The sequence below is a fragment of the Symsagittifera roscoffensis genome, chromosome 5 (assembly GCF_963678635.1).
Source record: "Symsagittifera roscoffensis chromosome 5, txSymRosc1.1, whole genome shotgun sequence".
In the NCBI taxonomy this organism is placed as follows: domain Eukaryota; kingdom Metazoa; phylum Xenacoelomorpha; order Acoela; family Convolutidae; genus Symsagittifera; species Symsagittifera roscoffensis.
Window position 1 is genome coordinate 64162348 of NC_087066.1, and position 23077 is coordinate 64185424.

Consider the following 23077-nt stretch of genomic DNA (forward strand, 5'->3'; position numbering starts at 1 on the left):
AACGGCCGAAATATGCAAAATTTTTAAATTGTCACTGACGCCGCTGATTTAGAACAAATTTTATATTTCAAGAGTTTCGATATAAAAAAAGCGAAATATTGCTTCATTTAATTGAATGGCAATTGCTTCTTTTTAAGATTTGACTTTCGGCTAATTTTATTTTCGGTCATTCGCTCACGAGTTTTTGCGCGCATTCGGTCCTTCGCGCATAAGAATAGCCCCTGAATTGATCTAATTGATAAAGAATTAATTTATTGAATTTCCTTAGAGATACACTAGGTAGGGATTAATTGTAATTGATTATTAACTGAATTATGCTGTAACTTGCTGAAATTAACCATTCGTGCTCAAACATATCATAAAAAATTCTTTACTCGAAGGGAGTAATTGAATAACTGACCGCATCTTTGGTTGTTCATGTCGCAGAAGATCTTAGTGCCCTCCACTGTCTTGCAAGATGCCTCGGTGTCATCCCCCAGTCGCCAGCAGGAGTGGTACTCCTGTCCCCCCTCACTAAAGGGGAAGTGACAAAGGGCGGTCTTGTCAACGCTCAGACACAAACCCGCTTTTTCTAAAAGAAAACTTGAGTTTTTTTAACAAATTGATATTTGGTTTCAAAAATAATTGAGTGGTTTTTAATGTTCCGCAAGTTTCCAAGTTTCCAAGGGAAGCAAAGGTACCAATTTTTATTGTAGCGAGGGCAGTGGCTGGGGTTAATTGGAATATACACGAGAGCTGTCGAAATCTGAAAGGATAGTTGATCGAGAAAAATTTGGTTGCAGTACTGCTCGAGTTATGTATCGACCTTTTTCGAGGACCGTAATTGAGGTATGTTTCAAATTGTTTCTCTACATAATCTCCTGTCTCGACTGTCCTTTTGCAGGTCGAGCACAGATATAGTGACACTTTGAAAATCGATTAAATAGTTAGTGCACCACTCCTTCAAGTTGATTTGAGTTGACAGTGCACATTTTGACTTATCGGGGCACAGGTCGAAAAGTTGCACCACAATTCTGTGCGGATTGAAATGCTGCTTTAAATGTTTTAGAACACGAATCAAACATAATGAACAACAAAAGGTGGGATAAAAGATCACGATTGAACTTTTTCACCTTTCAATTCTGTTTTGTTCATTCACGCCGTGTTCCCCAAATTCTGAGGGAGCATTCCATATATTAAGCACTGTTATGAGGTACTGCTCCTGCAACAAGCGCATGAGTGTTCAAAATATGCAAAGAGTTCCTCGACTAGGATACCTTTCTCATAAAGGATGCAATGAAAAAAATTGTTACCAAGCAAAAGTGCGTTACATGTGTACTTTCGCATTTTGTAACCGTGTCAAAACTTTTGCATCTTTTTTTCTATGAAAAGAGGCTGAACAATCGTGAATGTGAAAAACGAATAATCGGTACTTTAGTTTTGAATAATTAAATCTCCAAATTCAAACAAATCATAACAACTTCAACTGTTTTAGATTAGAAACACTCGAAATCGAACTGGCAGGTACTTAATTAAATCAACCCAGGGGCACAGACAGCAACGATGGCGCCAATAAACAAACTCAATAAACTCGATACTATTCATCATATGAAAAGTAAATATAGGACATTCCCTCTAGTTTACTAATTTTAAATTATAATGTAAAAGTACACAAAACAGAAATTCAATTGAGTTTTAGACCAGTGGTCAACCCTCTCCCTGGGCATAGAGTTTTACAGTTTTAGTTGAATTTTTTCTCCGGCATCCGATGGCACGTCAGAACTTTAGTTGGTATCCCTTTCCCCTGCTCCTTCCCACTTCTTTCTCTCCTCCTTGAAAATACTATCTCCCGAGTTTCGACACCCCCGTTCAATTTCTGGAATTTTTCCGCGACCCCGTTTCGTTCAAATCTTGAGAGTCCTGACTCAAGTATGACACTAGTCGCTGCTTTTCAGGTCGTCCCGCCTTCTTCTCCGGTTCCTTCGCGCTTGTCGCCGCTCGTTCTTTGCTCACATTCGGGCACTATTCGCTTTTTCATTGAGTGCCGCTTTGCTTTGGTTCTCGGTTTCCCCAATATGCCCTTATCCGTCGGCATCGGTTTTATCCGTAGGCACTTTCTCGTCTTCCTTCGTTGTCGCCACCGCACCGCTTGAGCCTTGTTCCATCTCAGTCGCGTTTTGTATCGCCCATTTTTCGCCGGGCATTCGCATAGCTCGTAATGCGAGGTTGAATCTGAATCGTCGACGCCGTCCCAGTTTTGCAATTTTGTCCTTGGTTGGCTTTTCGGTTTCGAAAACGTGTTCGGTGGCTTAGTAAAATTTTCTTTGTACAGTTTTTTTTGAAATTCTCATCCGTGGGTAGTTTTGGGTTTTTTCCCGTAGGCGACATTGTCAGCGCCCGGTTAGTTTGACCCTCAACATCGCTTATCCTAAGCACAGATCCTTTTTCTATAGTCAAGGTACGTTTGGATTTTTTAAATAATTTTCTAATTTATCAATTTATAACTTTGCTTGCGGTCTTTAACCCTCTGGTTAAATAGTTCCGTCCGTTTGCTCAGTTCGCCCGACGTGGCTCCGTTGATCGGTTCCTCGGCGCCTTTGGAGCCTCTAGTTTTGCTTGCAACCTTTGTGTCTTGAAATAATTCAGGCCCACTGACCAGCTGATCGTCCGCTAATCTCCGTGGGTGGTTTATACATTTCATATCGTACTCAGTGTCCGACTTTTTGTTCCAGTTAGCCTGTGTCGGAATACACAATGGATTGGTATGCGAGTATTCAGTATCTAAATATGTGGAGTTTTTTCGTTAAACTTTCGTACAATAAAAGTTCTGTAGCGATAATTTGGAGGACCGTGGTGGTCTCCCGACCATGGTATGCCTCGAATGACGTGGTTTTTAGTGCCTTGTTGGTGCAAATCTGAGTACGCTAAGTGCGCGCTTTACCAATGTTTCTTTGTTCCCATGGTCTTTTTCTTTTGCGTAAGTCAAGGCACAAATCTTCAAACTATCTATCGTGCGTTCTACACAGCCGGTGGTTCTCTAGTCTTTACGAGCGATGATTCAATTTCAGTACTCTCGCAGTTATAAAACAACTTATTTGCTGCTGATGTAAAGCTAGACCCATGGTCCCTGTAAATTTTTCTTGGCACTCCTTGGTGAAAAATTTAGTTTTTTTCCAAATTCTTAGAACCTTATCGCGAACATTATTTTTAGACTGTTACCTGCAGCAGTACACTCCTCGCATCAGTCGGCGGCGGCAAAAAAAACTCCGCGTCCATGATGGAAACTATGAATTCTATTAACCACTGCAGTCCTTAGGGGTTTTGGGATGACGAGGCGTCGGTCAGGGTCTTTCGCCTCCACCATGACTTTGATCGCCTTCTTTTGTGGGTTTCCTTTATAGCTTGCCTCGATTAACTTCAGACTGAATAGTTCTGGTAGGGCGTTTTTTTTTCTAACTACTTTTTAACTTCGAAGATGACAAAACTTACAATGTAAGCTGGATAAGCCCGGGGAAATATTTTAACCCCAAAAGAATGAAGTTAGAAGATTGCATTTAACGTCTTTCGATCCCGTCGTCACCCTCTCCAGTCGCACATTCACGACCAAATCTCACTGCTGCTCCCGCTCGCAATATTTGGATGTTTCAATGAAAGTTTGTTAAATTTCTTCAAATTAAGGCTCATTATCGGAAAACAGCAGATCGAAAAAATACAAATTTTGGAATGGAAGGAATTTCTAACTCACTCAATTCACACTCACTGATGGATTTGACTGTTTTGGTCGTTGCACTCAGATATGCAAATCTCTGCCATCTGATTGGTTGATGTTTGAGCACTTAGTTTTCCGCCCTAATCCAGTGGACTTTCTGCCTACATCATACTGCACTTTCATTGGCTGAAACATTCGATATTTTTGGTATAGATTTCTTTGCTCCGGCGTTTTTTTTTAAAATTGCGTAACCGAGGGAATTACTAATTGTGCTTGTTTCATCAACCGTAAAGGTATTATCGTATACACTAACACGCGAAGCGTCAGCAACGAGGTGCCTCAATTGGTAGTCAGCTTAACCGATTTTAAAGTCAAAAGTACGATTTTCAAGTCAAAAGAAATTATTCTATCGATCCACCGCGTTAACCGTTTCAACATAGTTTTATTTCACTTGTTATTTTCATTCAACAGTGTCACCAGCGCCTTCTGATCCGTTACGACTGTGAAATGCCTACTGAATATATAATTTATAAAATATTCCGATCCCAATACTACTGTTTACACGTACAGTTTCTTTATAGAGTATTTTTCTCCGCGCGTTTAAGAACCGGGAAGCAAATGAAATCGGTGGCCATACTTTGGAGCCGAGCTGTTCGAATATGGCTCCTAAGCCGTTATGGCATGCATGCATAACGGCTTAGGATGCCTCGAATGACGTGGTTTTTAGTGCCTTGTTGGTGCAAATCTGAGTACGCTAAGTGCGCGCTTTACCAATGTTTCTTTGTTCCCATGGTCTTTTTCTTTTGCGTAAGTCAAGGCACAAATCTTCAAACTATCTATCGTGCGTTCTACACAGCCGGTGGTTCTCTAGTCTTTACGAGCGATGATTCAATTTCAGTACTCTCGCAGTTATAGAACAACTTATTTGCTGCTGATGTAAAGCTAGACCCATGGTCCCTGTAAATTTTTCTTGGCACTCCTTGGTGAAAAATTTAGTTTTTTTTCCAAATTCTTAGAACCTTATCGCGAACATTATTTTTAGACTGTTACCTGCAGCAGTACACTCCTCGCATCAGTCGGCGGCGGCAAAAAAAACTCCGCGTCCATGATGGAAACTATGAATTCTATTAACCACTGCAGTCCTTAGGGGTTTTGGGATGACGAGGCGTCGGTCAGGGTCTTTCGCCTCCACCATGACTTTGATCGCCTTCTTTTGTGGGTTTCCTTTATAGCTTGCCTCGATTAACTTCAGACTGAATAGTTCTGGTAGGGCGTTTTTTTTTCTAACTACTTTTTAACTTCGAAGATGACAAAACTTACAATGTAAGCTGGATAAGCCCGGGGAAATATTTTAACCCCAAAAGAATGAAGTTAGAAGATTGCATTTAACGTCTTTCGATCCCGTCGTCACCCTCTCCAGTCGCACATTCACGACCAAATCTCACTGCTGCTCCCGCTCGCAATATTTGGATGTTTCAATGAAAGTTTGTTAAATTTCTTCAAATTAAGGCTCATTATCGGAAAACAGCAGATCGAAAAAATACAAATTTTGGAATGGAAGGAATTTCTAACTCACTCAATTCACACTCACTGATGGATTTGACTGTTTTGGTCGTTGCACTCAGATATGCAAATCTCTGCCATCTGATTGGTTGATGTTTGAGCACTTAGTTTTCCGCCCTAATCCAGTGGACTTTCTGCCTACATCATACTGCACTTTCATTGGCTGAAACATTCGATATTTTTGGTATAGATTTCTTTGCTCCGGCGTTTTTTTTAAAATTGCGTAACCGAGGGAATTACTAATTGTGCTTGTTTCATCAACCGTAAAGGTATTATCGTATACACTAACACGCGAAGCGTCAGCAACGAGGTGCCTCAATTGGTAGTCAGCTTAACCGATTTTAAAGTCAAAAGTACGATTTTCAAGTCAAAAGAAATTATTCTATCGATCCACCGCGTTAACCGTTTCAACATAGTTTTATTTCACTTGTTATTTTCATTCAACAGTGTCACCAGCGCCTTCTGATCCGTTACGACTGTGAAATGCCTACTGAATATATAATTTATAAAATATTCCGATCCCAATACTACTGTTTACACGTACAGTTTCTTTATAGAGTATTTTTCTCCGCGCGTTTAAGAACCGGGAAGCAAATGAAATCGGTGGCCATACTTTGGAGCCGAGCTGTTCGAATATGGCTCCTAAGCCGTTATGGCATGCATGCAAACGATTCGGATGTTCTTTTCCATTTCGAAGTGCTTGAGTTGGACGATATTCGCTACTTACTTTTTCAGTGTTTCGAATGCCAATTGGCATTCGTTTGTCCACACGAAATCTTTTTTCATTATAAATAAATGACACAACGGCGCTGAATTCTCCGCTAGTGCCAGCAAGTATTTGAGTAGGCTGTGTATCGATCCCATGAAAGATTTTAATTGCTACAAACACTTTGGGAGATTTAGTTATCTATTGGGTCGGTTTTTCTTACTGAAGAAGTGATGCCGGAACTTGTGATGCGTTGTCACTACCATTCTCATTCTTCTCTTGCAAGTTTGCTTTTCTCCAATTTCAGCGATATGTTTTTTTGTCTAGTTTTCTAAGAATTTTCTCGACCAACCCGATATGCTTGATTTTGTAACTTTTTGATATAGCTAAGTTGTTGTCAATAAAAGCGTCCGCGCAGGGAATTTCGGAAAGTATTGCTTCCATAACACGTTGAAGTTCCGCATGCATCGTTTATGATGCATCTGTTTTAAATGATACTTCCTGGTAAGTTTTCCTCCCACTAACAAAAAATTGCAATATTTGCTGGTCTCGACATTCAGTGGCTGCTGACCGTACTTATAAATTATGTCTACAGTAGTAAAAAAAATAGTAAAAAACTTTCCCATTTTTCCTTTCACTCATTTTTTGCCCCACAATGTCCAGTAACTCTTCATTTTTTGGTATTTGGTGCTATAATTTTATGGACTGCTTATTTAGCTCCCTCGATTCCAAGGCTAATTTTAGCGAGACAGCCTTTTTAACTGTGATGACGAACGGCGGGATGAAATATTTGTCCAAGCCCTCTTCCAGTTTTCTTTGTGCCCACTAGTTTATCAATTTTTTAAAATCTACTTTACCTTGTAGTGTGATAGGCCTTCTTCAGCCCTTTTGCTGGATAGACGTTAAGATTTTAAAGAAATCAGCTGGAGCTTTTGGAAAAGGTTATGATTTTGCTTTCTTAGGTGTTTCTGCCAGTCATCAATTTCATCTCCCTGCGCCTCAGTGTCCGGTTGCCCCTGGATGTTGAGTACCCTTTGCTCCGCTGGCGCTTGAACCAGCATGATCTCCACCGGTGATTGATTTGACAGCCTACGATCACATAAACGGATGTCTGGGTCGTCCATCCGTTGGAGTGAAGAGTCACGGTCAATTTCCCCATCAGCTCCAAAGTTTTTTTCCATATTCCCTGAACTGGTCGTACTTCGGATCTAAAGGCTGGAGCTGCACCGTCTGCTTCTCTAAGGTACATTTGAGTTCTCCAATTGGTTATTTTTGATCCCCTATCAATCCAGGCTTGGAAGAATTGCCAAATGATTTCGAGCGCTAGTTTCGCGCCCGCTACTTTCAGTTCCTCTCCTTTTTTTCGCCTGATCGACATAACGATGTAATTGTTCAAACTGTCCGAATCCCATCTGTAAAGTGCTTCATTTGGATGGTGCACCCATCCGACGGGGCTTCCTTAGTGCGATGCGCTCTCGTCCTGATTCTGATGAGTATCGCCCTCTGTGACATTCTCGTGAATAAGGCTCATGCGTCCTCTTCCCATGACTCTTCGGCCTCGCCATGCGCGCTCAAAGTGTCCCGTTTTTTTTAGAGATTGCAAGTAGACTTTTTCGCCGGGCACCTCGCAATGTAGTCCGTTGTAAACCGACTCTGATCACATTTGAAACCTTTACGGTCCGGTCCACTGCGATCAATTCTTCTCAGTACTCCCCGTCTTCCACTGTGAAATGATCGTCGATAACTACCGCGGATTGCGCTTACTGGTTCCGTTTTTGTCTGAAGTGCCACCGCTGGCGCCGTAGCGAGCCGTTCACTGAAATCTTTGTAAGCTTTGGCGTATTTATGCCCTCGTTCATACGTGGCGTGTAGTGCGATCCGGTAAACCCCATCTGGAGTTTTGGTAGATCGGCAGTGCTCCGTCGGCACCTCCTTGTTATACACAGTAAATACAACCAGTAGTATTGTGCGCTCCAGCGTTCCCAGATCGCATCATGCCCCGCCCGCTTAATACGGAATGAAACATTTCCACTGTCTCGCCGTCCCTCTGTTTTCTAGACAAAAATTGGAATGTTTCGAACGTTTCGTTCCTTTCTTTTTTGAAAACAGTCTCGAACTCGTCCAGTACTCTAGTATTTGCCAAGTATAGATGGGTCTTCTGATTGTGGAGTTCATCCTGCCCCCGATACCCCAAACAAAGATATAAATTATAAATAAGCGTTTGTTCCGCCTCCACGCGACTTTTACATTGCACATCCGCCGGCAGCACCGCAGTTTGAATTGTTGTCAACGTCCGATCGAAATAGAAAGCCGTTGGGTTGAATCCATGCTTTGCCATTACCCCCCAGATAAAACGAGTGATCCGGTGCTCCCATAGTATTGGTACCTCCATGCACTTAATCGGCCAATACGTCGTAATTCCGATTGTTTTTTCCCGTCCCCGCGCCTTATCCTGCTGTTTGCGCCATATGAAAAACAAATAATCGGTGCTTTAATTCTGAATAAATAGATCTCCAACTGCAAATGAAATCATATTAATTCAACTGTTTTAGATAACGAACACTCTCGATATTGAACTGGCAGATACTAAACTAAACAAAGCCAAGATCACAGACAGCACTGATGGCGCCAATAATCAAACTCAACAAACTCAAATTTATTCATTATATGAAATTTAAAAATAGGACATTCCCTCTAGCTTACTAATTTCAAATTATAATTTAAAATTACACAAAACAGAATTCCAATTGAGTTTTAGACCAGTGGTCAACCCTTTCCCTGGGCATAGAGTTTTACAGTTTTAGTTTAACTTTTTCTCCGGTATCCGATGAGACGTCCGAACTTAAGTTGGTACCCCTTGATTGTGCAACACCCCTTCTTTCTCCCCTCCTTGAAAATATTTCTTCACTCCCCCGATTTTCAACTCCGCCGTTCACTTTCTGGAATTTTCGTCCGAAGCTTACCTAGTCTTTTCGCGCGACCCCGTTTCGTCCGAAGCTTACCTAGTCTTTTCTTCCAAAAAAAACTATGCTCATTCAGCTCTTTTTTCTAAGACTTGGGCTAATTTAGCTTCTTCTGAAACAAATTGGGCTCTTACATCTCCCTATGCTAAATATTGCTCTTATTCAATTCCTTTTAAAAAAAAATGTTGTCATTCAGCCGCATACTGAGAAATTGGGGGCCAAAAAAAGGGCTCCTTTTGCTAAAATTTAGGACTCATTCAGCTCGTTTTTCTTTTATAAAAATTGGTTATTCAGCATCCTCGATAACCTAAATCTTGTCGGCTTTTAATATTTTTATGTAGCACCATATAGAAATCCAAACGAAACGTTTAATTTAGAACTCAATGAAAAACACTCCATTTATGGTGCTATTTTGAAAGAATTTGCCGAATGGTGCTTATGTCATTCTGTTCGCATTATGAAGAAAAGTTTCAAAGTTTTAGAGTATAATCGCACAGTAATGTAACACCTCCTACAAACTTTGTACTGCAAGAGGCTGAGTTCTGAAGAATGAAATACTGAAACTCTGCATTATAGAGCTTGTGAGCCGTGGCCCGAATTTTGCCGGTAGCTTCTCAGTTTCTAAGAAAAATCAGGGATCTTGTTAACTATCCCCTACCCTGTGGTGCCTAGTAGTGAATTGCCACCAATACAAAATTAATTCATTGGTTAAACAAATGTGTATTTTTCACATGAAACGAATGACTCCCCACCCCACTCATTACGAGGCCAAACTGTGCACTGGGTAGGCGCAAAATTTTGTGTCTGTATGTTCCTGGAATCCAGAGACAAGCCTTTTAACATGTTAAAATTTTGTCGGAACAACCAAAGGAAATGAAAGAACAAAAAAAGAACAAATGGAGCGTCCATGTTGCGATATCCGCTTACAATTCACAAAATGCGGAGTTGGACTTGCAATGCTTTGCTTTCGCAAAATAGATAAAAATCAACGATATCCAAAACCAGAATCCAAAATTTGGTGATTTATTATTTCTATACTTCTTCTTTTTGTATCTCAAAAGATAGCTGAGGGGGCCTTCACCTGGGCTTTTACAGTACTACATTTTTGATAAACTTATAACCGTGATTTGCTGTTTGACATCAGACCGAGTTAATAATAACCAAGTTTTTATAAATCACACTGGGTTTAATGAATTTCAAGTATAACAGTTTTATAATAAGTTTGAATATCTTATTGGAAAGGTTCATTTACAACATGTTTCTTTATCAATGTAAACGTTTTCTATTGTGAAAGTTTTTCAAAGCGACAGACGACAATTCGTCGCAAGCGACAATTGGTCGCAAGCGATAACTCGCAGATATTTTCAAATGCGACAGTTCGCACCAAGCGTCAATTCTTAGCAAGCGACACTTAGCACCACAAATAAATGCTAATTCGGGATTGAAAAATGATGCGATTTGAGCAAAATCTTTTTCGCTGGTTTTAAATGAGTTAAAATTCAGATAGCGAACAAAATATTCTGTTTAGCACCAGTTATGAATTGAATACGAAATTGAAATGAATTAACAGTAAAAGTGAGAGTAATTAAACGATAGTAGCATCCAAAACTGATAAGATATCGGACGAAACCTTGGAAAGTTTGGAAAGCAACACAGTCTGGCATGCAGATGGGGCCTTGAAAATTTGTCGCGAGTTACCTATCAAAATTTTACCATGCTGTGGTTAACGATCAAACTGTTCCATTAGTTTTGCTTTTCTTCAAAAAAAGTAAAGAGCGATACATCGGGGCCTGCAGACAAGTGAAAGAAATGATCCAGGACTTGAGCCATGTCAGATTGTCGCAGGTTTCAGAAAACAGAAAATCAACAATTCGTCCGAGGAATGGCATAGGGTCTTCCAGATGGGATGGGATGTGCTCACCCTACCCTGAACATATTTATTCATTTCCTTCGGAGAAAAAAATTCTGTCGGAGAACAAAATGGCTCAAATATTTACCGCTACTAATTGTCGCATGTTACGAGTCGTCACGTGCTGCGAATTGTAGCTTTTCACAAAAGCAACGAATAGTCGCTGTCGACGGATTGTCGCCATGCTTTTTCAGACGTTGTTTTTTTTATGAATTCACAAAAAGAAATACAAAATGACAATTTGTATATGAGTTTGAATTTTTCACCTCATCAGTAGTACTTTTTTCACAGAAACAATTAAACAAAGATCAAAAATAAAAAGATAGATCAACCCGTGACTCAAAATTTTAATCAAACAAACCATTCATTATCGCATGCCTTTCTTTGCAGAATAAAGGTCACAAACTCAAACCAATTTTGCAAATTGTCTTATTTGTTCTTTTTAGAACTCTTGGGCTAATCCTTGGTGGAGTAAAAACTCAAACAAGCAGCTAACTGCTTTGCAGTTTTTGATGATGAATTAGTTTCTTAGGATGGATGCTGTGTTTTTGACAACTGGCGTTTTTCTAACTAATCGGAAGCTCGGCAAAACGTGCACAGATTTCAGTTTAAAAAAATTTTTGAAAAAGACTCTTCAAAAAATCATCTCGGTTTCTATAAAAGTGATTTAAAGCCGTTCACAATCCTTGAGTTTTCCATAATAATAATCCGTCTTTTGCCTACCAAATAAATCCGAGTGTCCGTTGATGTCCAGATATGAAACAGCTAATTTGAAGTTGGTGTGCATGTTATAGTAGTAGCCAGATGTAAATTCCACAAAACCAGATCTGTATGTGAAAACGAATGGAACGGATGACTCACTACCAGAGGTCAACATAGTCCACTTCTAACAAAACACAAATGAATGTTTCAAAGATCAAGCCACAACTGAAATTCATCATTGATTAGCATATTAGATCGTTGATGCGAATCAGTGAGTTCGCAATTCCCTAACCAAACATGCACCGCAGGTGAATTCGTTAAATAAAACTTTAGTTTTTGCGCGTTTTCGAACCAAAAATCCAAAACCACCCCCTTCACCATGAAATAATCACCCCTCAAAAAATCCCCCCAGTAAGAAATCACAGCCTCAAATGTTCCGACCACAAAGTTCCGTTTAGTTGTAGCCCATTTTCACGTTGTTTTAATGTTGTTAACCAAATGTTTTGAAATAAATTGGCGTGAAACGTAATTGTTTCATTAATGAGAAAAGGCCATATATGAACCAAACACACCACGACATTCTGCTGTCCGTCGCCAATCACAATCGTATCAATCTCCTGCTCTTCCAGTATTTCAGAGGCCACGCCCAAATCCATCTGCACCATCTGCAGAACGGGGAACAGGGTGGGGTTGTTGGAATCGGGGGAGATGGTCCATCTGCAGGACAGACCAGTCGGGTAGATGTGGGGGAAGTTGTAGCTCAGAAGGTCACCGGCAGACGACACAGTCTAGAAGAGAAAGATGGTTTCTTCTAAATTTAAAATACTTTCTTCTGAAAAGGAGACTTTATATCACTGGGAAAAGAAACATTTTTAAGGCCTGGTTTGAAGCTCGTCAGTCCGCAAAACGACAAAATTGCAATATTTTATCAGCTTACTGCAAAAATAAGGCAAAAGGAAAATCACTTTTTTGCTTGCTTCCTGACGACTATCAAACGATGGTAGGTAGCTGTTTCGACCAAGTAAGGCAAGGACAAAACAAAAATTGAAAGCAAAGTACTATTGACTTCATGATCTTAGAAAAAAATATTATTTGAAGAATGATTTTAAACTCTTTACTCTAAAATTTTTATAGAAAGCAAAACTTTGAACGGATTTACTCGTTTTCGAAATTTTTTTGAAACTCTCATTACGAGGCCAAAATGTGCACTGGATAGGCGCACAGTTTTGTGTCTGCATGATGCTGGATTGCAGAGACAAGTCTTTAAACATGGTTAAAATTTTGTCGGAACGATCAAAGGAAAGTAAAGAACGAAAGAAGAACAAAGGGAGCGTCCTTGTTGCGGAATCCGCTTACAATGCACAAAATGCACAGTTTGGCCTCGTAATGCTGAAAATCATCCTTTGATGTTTAATAATAAACAGTAAACTAGAGCTTACGATTCCATTTGTCATATCACATGCTTTGTTTTGAGCTATGTTCTCATACGGAGGACACAGGGCTAAAACACAAAAAAAAAAAACACGAATAGAAATTTTGGTATAATTATCATGGACAAGCTTTTCGTCTGACTAAAAAACGTAAATTTGTCTTGAATAGTGCGGTAGGTTTACATTGCCATAAAGTCATAGAAAAACTCAAAACCGACTGAAACAAAAGAAATAATAACAAATCTTATATATTGCCGCAGGGGCGGATCTAGGATTTTCTCGAGGAGGCGGATTATCAAAATTTTTTTGAAAGTTTCGACGACCTTTTTTAGGTAGACCAAAGTCAATTTCTGCGCTCTCTCAAGGAATTAAAAAGAACCTGTTTCGGTCAATTTTTGCACCGCAGGCAAAATTCTGAAAAACAAGCCAAAAATGAGTTTTTTTTGGCGCGCACTCCATCCTTAAAATTAGTATACATTGGGTTGGTCGGCCACAAAATGGACTTTCTTATAAAGTACAAAAGGGTATGACAAATAAAACCCCCCTTCCCCCTCCCCGGCTTCGACTTTTTTTTCGACGTTTTTTTTCTAAGCTCTCCTAAATCACAATAAAGACTTGTGATCACGTATTTGAAGCAATTTTTGAAATTTTTTTTAATATATTTTAGTTAATTGGAAAAAAAAAACATATTTTTCAACCCCCCTCTCAAATATAGTATATATTGGGTCCATAGGTGACTTCAGATCATTTTTGGGGTCGGTTATCGGCTATTAAAAATAAAGTTAAAGGTAAATTGTCTTAGTTTTTCCCAGTTTTTATAGATTTAAGTTTTGCGGATCAACATGGGTTATTCAGTTTGATAAACTAAATTTCAAAACTGTTTCTATCACAAATAACTTTTATGAATCGTTGATTCAATGAAGATCCAATGTTTGTGAGTAATGTGCCGCAAATTAGTAAGACTCAATGTTTCATTAAAATAACCTTAACCAATATTTAATATAACAAAAAACTTTATTTTAACAAAAAACCGCCTCTTTATTAGCATGGATATCCAATGAATAACCAATGTTTATGTGTTTTGAAACAGAATTTAGCAAGAATCTATGTTTCATATAAAAATACTCCGGGTTGAAGTCCATACAAAAAGTTGCTTGCCATACAGTTTTTTTTACGCTTGTCATACCCTTTTCTTCTACGAAGATTGCATGATCAGCATTTTTGGCGAGCATGAGAGTTACATTAGAGCAACTTTATCTTCATAACAAACTTTTTGAACAACAACATGCTAACCTTTTTTTTCATGTATGAAAATGGCATGATATCCATTTTTTCATAGAAAGAAAAAGAAGTTTGAAAAAAAAGTTTTTGATTCCTTATTTGATTGCAAACTTGCTTCGGTGCTCAGATACACATTTTACGAATCGGTAAGTTGCATGCAAAAATTGACATTTATGTCCATAACGTAGTCCAGGTAGAGTTGCTTACCCCAAAAATCCAAAAACCACAAGCAAATAATTTTTTAGTGTTCATGTGCGAAGACAATCATAAGCAAAAAAAATCAGCTGTCTTTTATCACCCAATAAAATTTTCAAAGTATAAAATTCCGAGCCGTATACAAAAAGTTTTGTTTTCGGCACATAATTCTGAGTGATAATGTTAGCATTAACATACATGGCTGTTATCAAGAGCTGCACAGTTTCTGCGTGGTAACTGCCAGTTTCACTCTGGATTTTTTTATGATAGAAAATCTTTGGTTAGTATGTTTCGGATGAAACACAAAGTTTCAATACAGTTTTTTTTGTTTTTAATTTATCGAAAAAGTGTTTGTTATGTAATATTTCATAGCATTGAAAAAATGCTATAGTTTGTTATTTTCATGGATTTTTTCTGATAATAAAGGAGGCAAAAAGCCTGTTATTTAGTTCCAGAATAAGGCAAAAAATACTTATAATAAAATTTCATAGCACAAGAAAAATGTTTAATTTGCTCTTTTCGCACAATTTTTTCAGTCCATGAAATTTTATGAAACTGCATGGTAAGCTTTTTGTCAACCCGGGCGTAATCAATATTTTTTAATAAAAAACATAGTTTAATGAAACAATGTTATAGTTTAGCAGCATGAATATTCAACGAATATCCAATGTCTGTGTGTAATGAACCTGAATTGAGTTCTCAAGTTTGAACTAGTCATTGCGTGTACTGACCTAGCGTAGACTAAAAGGCAGTTGGGACGGAATTGGTTAGCTTACGGAAGGAAGACCGAGCATTCAGGGATTTGTCCTCACACGAGCAGCATAAAAAAATCTCAGATTTGGCACTGCATGTAAAGCGGAAAAAATCAAAAAGTTCAAAAAGTAACTATCATTTTATATTATAACCTGTTTGAATATTTTATTTTGACAAACACTTTTTGCCCACTTGAACAATTCAATTTATTGAGCATTTGAACAATTCAATTGATTGACCACCTGAATAATTAAAGAATTTGTGTTGATAGGAGCAGTGATAATATTTAAAATATGCTGCTTATTATTCGACCTTTCATATAAAGAATGTTGCAACCACTCGAAGAAGTCCCTCAATAATTCGCTCCAGGGCCACCCAAAGGGACTGCTGTTGTTTTAAGAAATTCATCTTTTTGATTGACGGCGTCAATATATAGTAATTTTGAGGAGGAAGTGCTCGTCAATTTTAAAAATTATTTTTTTTTGTTTCTTTTTTTCGGCCAAACCTTTCCAAAAATGCCTAAGATTTCGTTTTTTGTCGTTTTGTTTTTGATAAATTCCCTCTCGAGAGTACTCCTCAGTGTGAATTAAAATCTGGCTGATACACCTGTTTAAAACTTGTCATACTCACCCTCGTCGTCAGTAGCGAAGAACTCTGTGTACAAACCAGAGTATCCACCCTTCTCTCCTGGTCCACTTACTAACTCTAAATTCAGATAAAAGTCCTGATCTGCACCGAAGTTGGGGTTCTTCACACAGAATGAGATGGTAGGCGATGGCATGTTCTCATAGTTGCCACATAGTCGGAAATGGATAGTCGGTTGTGATTGGCTGTAAACTCGGAAGTAGTCTTGTAAGTCGCATCTGATTTGTAGGTTGTGAATCGTGACGTAATAACTCTTGGAGTCCTGTTAACAGTTTTACATTGAGTTTTTTCATGAAAAATATCATATTTCCCTAGTTACTTTTAGAAAAAACAGCTGGAATTTTTTGTTTGTAGTGCAACTTCCCAGAGCCGAAGTCCGCGACTGAAAGATTGCATAGTCGTAACCGGGTTTTAAGACACGAAAATCGTAAGCGTGGTCGCGGAAGTCTGAACATAAAGTCGATAAAGTCGCAAAGATCCGGAAAGTTGCCAAAGTTTAGAAATGAAGTCACGAAGGTCCAAAAAGTTACCAAAAAGTGGACATAAAGTCGCGAAGATCTGAAGAGTAGTCAAAGTCTGGATACGAAGTCGCGACAGTCCAAAAAACCGGCAAAGTCTGGAGTTGAAGTCGCGAAGATCCGGAAAACTGCCAAAGTGTGGAGATAATGTTCAATACCAGCGCGAATTTAAAATTGTATACAAGCTTGTAAAAAACAGATCTCAGACAGAATTTCGATAATCATAAATCAATTGAACAATTTTATAAGAAACTTTTCAAAACTTTTCAAAATTAGGCCCGCATCGTATTTTCCGGAAGAAGAAAAACAATCCTCTTTCAAAATACTTTAACATTCTGAATGATGACTTCTGCTACTGAAGCTCATACTTTTTTCGATATCTGACAAAAAAGGTGCGGACGAATGCGAAAGTTGCGACGGTCGCACCATTGGTCATGGTCGATATTGTTCGCGCCGTTCGCTCCTCTTTTTGTCTGGTCTCGTCGGTGGCGTGGTCTCTGCCCTAACCGCGAAGACATAACGAATGTCGGTCACGATATCTGATTGTGCTGTGACCACACTGTTCGCATAAATCACGGAGGATCTGTTTGGTTGGAAAAGTCTGGAAACGCCCACGTTTATTCGCCAAAAATTGGACAAAACGAAAATCGGACAAACAATTTGTCGCGAAATTATGGACGGGCCAAAAAGTGTGGTCACAAAGGTCCGGATATAAAATGAGGACAAGGTCCGGACATAAGCCGAGTCTTTTTATTTAATCGTTGTTTTTGTTTTGTGGGCGACTGATTTTTTAAAAATACTCATTTTCTCAAAAAATTTAGAATTCTTGCTTTTATAGTCACTGATGAGCTGCAGGTGTAGTCTTCAGGGTAGGGGTTGTTGTTGTTGTACTCCACATGGGAGAAGTGCAATCCATTTTTCATTTGGACACTAAGCTGTAAACAAACATCTTTACCGGATAAACTTGAAAAAAAAAGTTAAAGAAGATTAACATGAATTTCAATAAAATAATGCTTTGAATTATTTGTATTAAACATTTTTTTTTCTTTTCTTTTTCCCACTTCTCAAAAAAGTGAAAGCATCGCTTGCAGAACTTAATTTCAAACAACACAAAAAATATGAAAAAAATGGCAAGAAAACAAACTGTTCTTTGCATTACATGCATTTAGAACAAAAAATATTTGTTTTGTTTTTTTTGTTTTTTTTTTTAATAGAAAAAACAGATTTTGTATCACTTAATTTAACAAAAAAAGTAATTTTGTACTTGCTTAACCTGAAAACACATAAAAAAAATTGTTAATAAGATATCGTTCGAATTTCATACTTTAGAAAAATTGACAAGGGGAGATCAAGATCAGATGCTGTAGAAAAATTTTAAGCGCTCGAAAGTTCTATAAACTTTATTGCAAAATCTTACCGGTACAAAAATGAAAATTTGAAAAAAAATCTCTGGTATTTCATGAAAAACTAACAATAAAAATGGGTCGAAAAACTAATGATCTATAAACTTTTTTCTTACTTAAACAAGAACTGTCTTGTTTTATTGAGTTATGTTCGAGATGCAACTCAGAGAGTAATTTCGGATAGGGTACACCGTCTGCTCGTCACGCTATCTTATTTTTGGCCGGATAGATTCATGCAACTCCTTGGTCTAATACCGATCTTAATCTTACTCTTATATCTACTAGTCTCAGGGTGTTTAACTAGTCTCTGCTAGGCTCAATAGATCTAGAGTATACTGGCTTATTGCGATTGCTAAAAGGTCTCTTGGAGAGGTAACTAATTTCTAAGTTAAATTCAAATCTCTCTGGTGCTGAAATTACAAGTAATTTCAGCACTTACAAATAAGTGGGTTGTTAGTTAGATGGATCATGATTGGTTAATATTAAATATTTTATAGTGATAAAATATCTAATTTATAACCAATAATAAAATATAGTTTAGATCTGGTTCCACCCATCCGGGGTTTACAGAGTTTTTGAATCTTGTATCTTCTATCTGATTGAAGGATGGATTATGATTGTTGGTATTTGGCGAGCATCATTTCTTGTTTCGTTCTTGGAGACGAAAGCTCCAGAAAGCTGGAATCGTCCATAGGAAGTTGTTAGCTCTCGTTCGACAAAGACTATGACCGCCAGCGAAATCAGTCTGATTTCAAGATGGTTTGTTTTGATCGGTTGTGGCAAACTATTTTTCGATCTGGATTGGGAATGGCGTGAAACTCGAGTTTGGAGGAAATGCCTTGTAACTCGGAGCTGTAAGTATACTTGAACATCGAGGTGGTCATTGGTCTGATTCAATAAAGTCCTTTCTGCGAAGTCAAGTCGTACTCTATATCCTTTTTGAGTCGTGATTGTGGGAGGCATGTCGGTTGTGTTTAGCCATTCTGTAAGTTGAGTGTGATGGGGTCGTCTAATCTTTGGATGCTCGTCTTTGTGGTTGTGTGCGATCTATGTACTGCATATTATACTTTACATTTTATAAAATTTTGTTAATTCAATTTTTAGTTGTGATTTTGGTTAATTGTTTTCGCAAAAGTGTATTAGTTTTAGTTCAGTTATTTTTAAAAGTTACTCACCCTTGAGTACCTCTAGTCAAAAACATAGTGTAGTCACAAAGCGTGGATGTAGCACGGTGGGTTAGGCCGGCTATAGAGCATGCTCAAGACGTCCTCTCTGATGGGTTAGGCCAGGAGTGGGATTATGAATTCATGCTGGTTTTTTAAGGGGTCCTGTTTTGTGCAAATTTTTTATGTTATATTATTTCTGGTTTTTCTTTTGTTACTTTGGTTGTGTCCTTTTCTCAAAAATCAAATTGTTTTTGGTTTGGGTTTAACTTGCGACTTTTTGGTGTTTTATGATTTTTTTAGACTTGGTAGTAGCCTTCAAAAGAATAAATTATCCAGTTTTAAGCTGGTTTAATCGGTTTGGGTACCGTAGGTAATCTTTTCTTAGTCAAGCTGTTAGTTTGTGGTTTATGGTGTTAAGTTAGCTGCGTTGGTTAGTTTGGTTATTATATAATTCCATTCCAACCGGGTTAAAGGAAAGTTGGAAACTTGTTATCGTTTGTTTAAGTTGTTGTTAGTGAAAACTTAAAACTTGAATTCATTATTTTAAACAATTCTTTGTGGGCGAGTTGTGCGATTTTGGATAGAACTCTTGTGCGGGTGAACAGAAGATATATAAAAGGTTAGTTCTGCTTTTTCTCTGTATTTACTTATTACTTTAAGATTTGATTTTACTGCTTTGTAGGGGTCTAAAGTTATAAACTGATTATCATCGTATTTAATTTTACTACATTTAGGGAAATAATTTATAGATAAATTTATTACTTTGAATTTGAGTTTTACTGCATCATTTAGTGCTGTAGGTTTAATAGAGTTTATTATGAAAAAGAGAGTTAGTATTTTTATTTGTTTTTTCTTGTTTGTAGGTGATCGTGGTTTGAAGACTAAAGAAAACGTAAATTATATAAAGAATGGTTAGGTTTATTTTAAAATAGTTAGTTTTAAAATACTAAATTCATGCTTACCTTAGTCGTCGGGAAAGAAGCCACGAGGAAAAACATCGTGAATAGCATCTGATCTGGTTAGTAACTTTGCTAGTATGCGTATGATGTTTTTAGTTTGGAGCAGTGGCCAAAGCAATTGAAGTGCTTTTATGGTTTTTAGTTCTTCGGTACCTACTGCAAATTTGTGAGGTGTGTTCTGAATTGATTATACTTTTTGTGATTGTATTTAGTGTTGTGGATGAATTCTAAAATGGATTTTTCTATAGGTTGAATATATTCATGCGGAACTATTAGGGGTCGGGATTCTTCTTTGTTGAAGGTCTTGGTGAGGGGACAAAACATATACATCTGGGTGATTGGGTCATAATTCCGGAGGATGCCTTGAAGGTTAGTATTTTTAATACAAAACGTGAAATTTAGGAAAAACGGTGAGGTGTATTTAGAATTGATGAATTGAAATCTGTGGTGGGGTTGTCATGATGGTGTGTATAAATGAAAATTATTCTGGATAAAACGATAATAAGTGTAGGTGTGTGTTTGTTTAGTTCTCAACATGATATCGTGTGAACAGTTCAAACCACGTTCTTTTGGTGTGAGGAAATGAAAGGTTAGTGAAAATGTTTGAAATGATTCGTATGCTTGAATATCTGATAATGCTTCTGAAATAATGTGATCATGCTTTTTATCTAGTATGCTAAATGTGAATAAGTAGGGTGTTTTGATGAAAAAATTTTCTGTTAATTGTGGGTTTGCAAATTGATCGTCGTCAAGAAATTGGTCTTGATTAGATCTGATGATGTTATGATCATAATCTTCAATTGAATAGTCGTTAGCTCGGGGTGCAGTGAATGTTTTTAGTAACTTTTTGTATACTACCTATGTAAATTGTCGGGGTGTTAATGTCGTGGTTAGCCTAAATAATTCTTTTTTTTTCTTTCAATATCTTTTGTGGTATTAAGGAGTGGTAGCGTAAGGGGGTTAGTAAAACTGTAATAGGCTGTCCAATGAAGTTTGGGTATTAACACATGTTCATCTATAAAATGATGTGGTTCGGGGTTAGGGTCGGGTTGATTTAATGTATACTGGGGAATTAAAGGTGGGTTATTTGAAGATATTTCGTAGTATTGGTGTGGTCTGGATGGTTAACGTATTCTCGGGCGGTTCCGAGTTTGGATGGGAACGGTGATTTGGGAATTTACGGTTGAAGGTTCTCGGTTAACACTGGTGGATGTTTCTGTTGATGTGGATGATTGAGCTAATGGTGGAGTATAATCTGAAATTGGTGTAGGTGTTGGTGGATTTGATGATGTTATTGTTGATGATAGTTGGTGAATGGTGAGAATGTGGGGAGACAGTAACTGTTGTTGGAGTGTTATAAAATTATCTAATTCTTCAGAAATTTGAATATCATCTGGGGAATTGTTGATTGATCGTTCATAATTAAATGGTGAATAGGTTGGGGTCACTTGAGAAGGAGTGTAGGGAGATGTACATTGGTTTTGAGGTTGAATATGTCGAGAAGGTTGAAGAGTTGGTCTGGGTATGGGTAGAAGGAGATGGTTCGGAATCTGCGAATTCATCGGGAGTTTCTACATCGGAGTTATTGAATTGTGATATTGTCTGAAAAACTGTGATATTTGAGTTAGTATCAGAATTCATGCCTGATGATGCATTATTTTGTGGTGAATCAGGTGGCGGGAAAGCAAAAAGTGAGATAATATGGATTGGATTTTGGAGCTTGGCAGGGTGGGAGTTTGATCGATGGAGTGATCCAATTTGTGTGCTCATCGTGGGCTAAAAAAATGATTATTTTGAGATTGAAAAGTGGTAGTATGGGGCTGTTCAATGATTTGATCACATGTGTCGTCCTTTCGGGGGTGTTGTGCTACTATATGATGAATGGGGCTTTGCATGTGGCTTGGTGTTAGGTTTGGGGTGTTTGTGATTGCTAAGTTCGAAAATTTCGTGAAACTAATGATAATGGATGGTTATGATGTAGATTTGGCAAGTTTGGTGCTGTAGGTAATATATTTGTATTATTAATTGATTCATCGTATGTGTTCGGGTTTGTTGATCGTTTTGTATTGTATTCTTTGATTTGTGCATCTAAGAGTATTTTATTTATTGATGATGAAAATATTCCAAAAAGTCCTGCAAATAATATGCGTGCTACGCTTGCTTGTCGGCTTACTTGTGTGTGTGTTTTGCGCATGTGTTATAGATTCCTTTTAGTAATGAGAAAAGAAATCCAATAAAGTTAAACATAGCGTATAAGATAATCAATCCTTCTAAGATGTAATATGGCCATCCTAGAAAGGCAAGGATTTCGTTTTTTAAGGTGACGAAGCTAAAAAATATTTATTGGTGAGATATCTTGTGGTCTATATTTTTCGCCGTTTAAGAATATATAGTCTTTAATATCTTTAAAATATCCGCTGAAGTCTTGTGTATAGATGTCTGAAAATCCTGCGGTTTCTGCAAGTTTTCTTAAATTTTGGTCCATCGATTGTCGTTGTATGGTGTCCATTTGTGATAGTAGTTCCTGAAATTGTTGTGTACGAATGTGATGTTGTATATCTGATTTAGAATATATTCCGATCGATTGTAGATCGATACTGGGATTACGAGCAACAGCTCGAATACTTTCTGGTGAAAAACTTTTTCAACGTTTGCATTAATGTTGGGTATGGTGTGAGTAGATAGTATTTTTCTTCGTCAGTATTTAATTGTACGACGTTGTGGCTGTTTTCTGATCCACATGGGACTGCGGTATCCCAAAAATATGTTCGTCTTGAAAGTGTATTGACAAAATGAACTTTAATTTTATAGAATATCGGGATTCGTTTGTAACAACGTTTATCTTTAAAAACATATAATGGTGATACTTTTTGGTGCAAGTATAACACCATAATATATTTCCTTCATAGTCAACGAAGTTTGATCTATTCCCGGATAATAATTATCGTAGGGTATTTTTAGAACTGCTAGAGCGAGTGATTGTAAAATCTGAGTTCTTTCTAATTCACATAGTTGATGTAGTGTTTCTAATTCGGAAAGTAACTTTTCTTGAAAAATTCTACTAATTTTGTAGTCTATTTTCATATCTAAGTGGATGTCATAGTGTATTGCGCCAAAATATGTACTATTCATTAGTGATAATTCTTGTAATCGTGTATTCTCAGTGTCGTGTGGTTTTACTTTTCCACCAGGGTTT

At 37.7% G+C, this 23077-nt stretch overlaps 1 protein-coding gene and 1 long non-coding RNA gene across 2 annotated transcripts in view; one reads left to right on the forward strand and one right to left on the reverse strand.

Annotated features, from left to right (window-relative positions):
* LOC134846828 (PAT complex subunit CCDC47-like) overlaps nucleotides 1-23077 on the forward strand; it is a 495511-nt gene that overhangs the window by 259745 nt on the left and 212689 nt on the right. The window lies entirely within an intron of this gene.
* On the reverse strand, nucleotides 12123-15884 carry LOC134845538 (uncharacterized). The gene is made up of 3 exons (XR_010162752.1): nucleotides 15821-15884; nucleotides 12971-13032; nucleotides 12123-12319 (listed from the first exon to the last, which is right to left on the reverse strand). It is a non-coding gene; the product is annotated as an uncharacterized LOC134845538 (long non-coding RNA).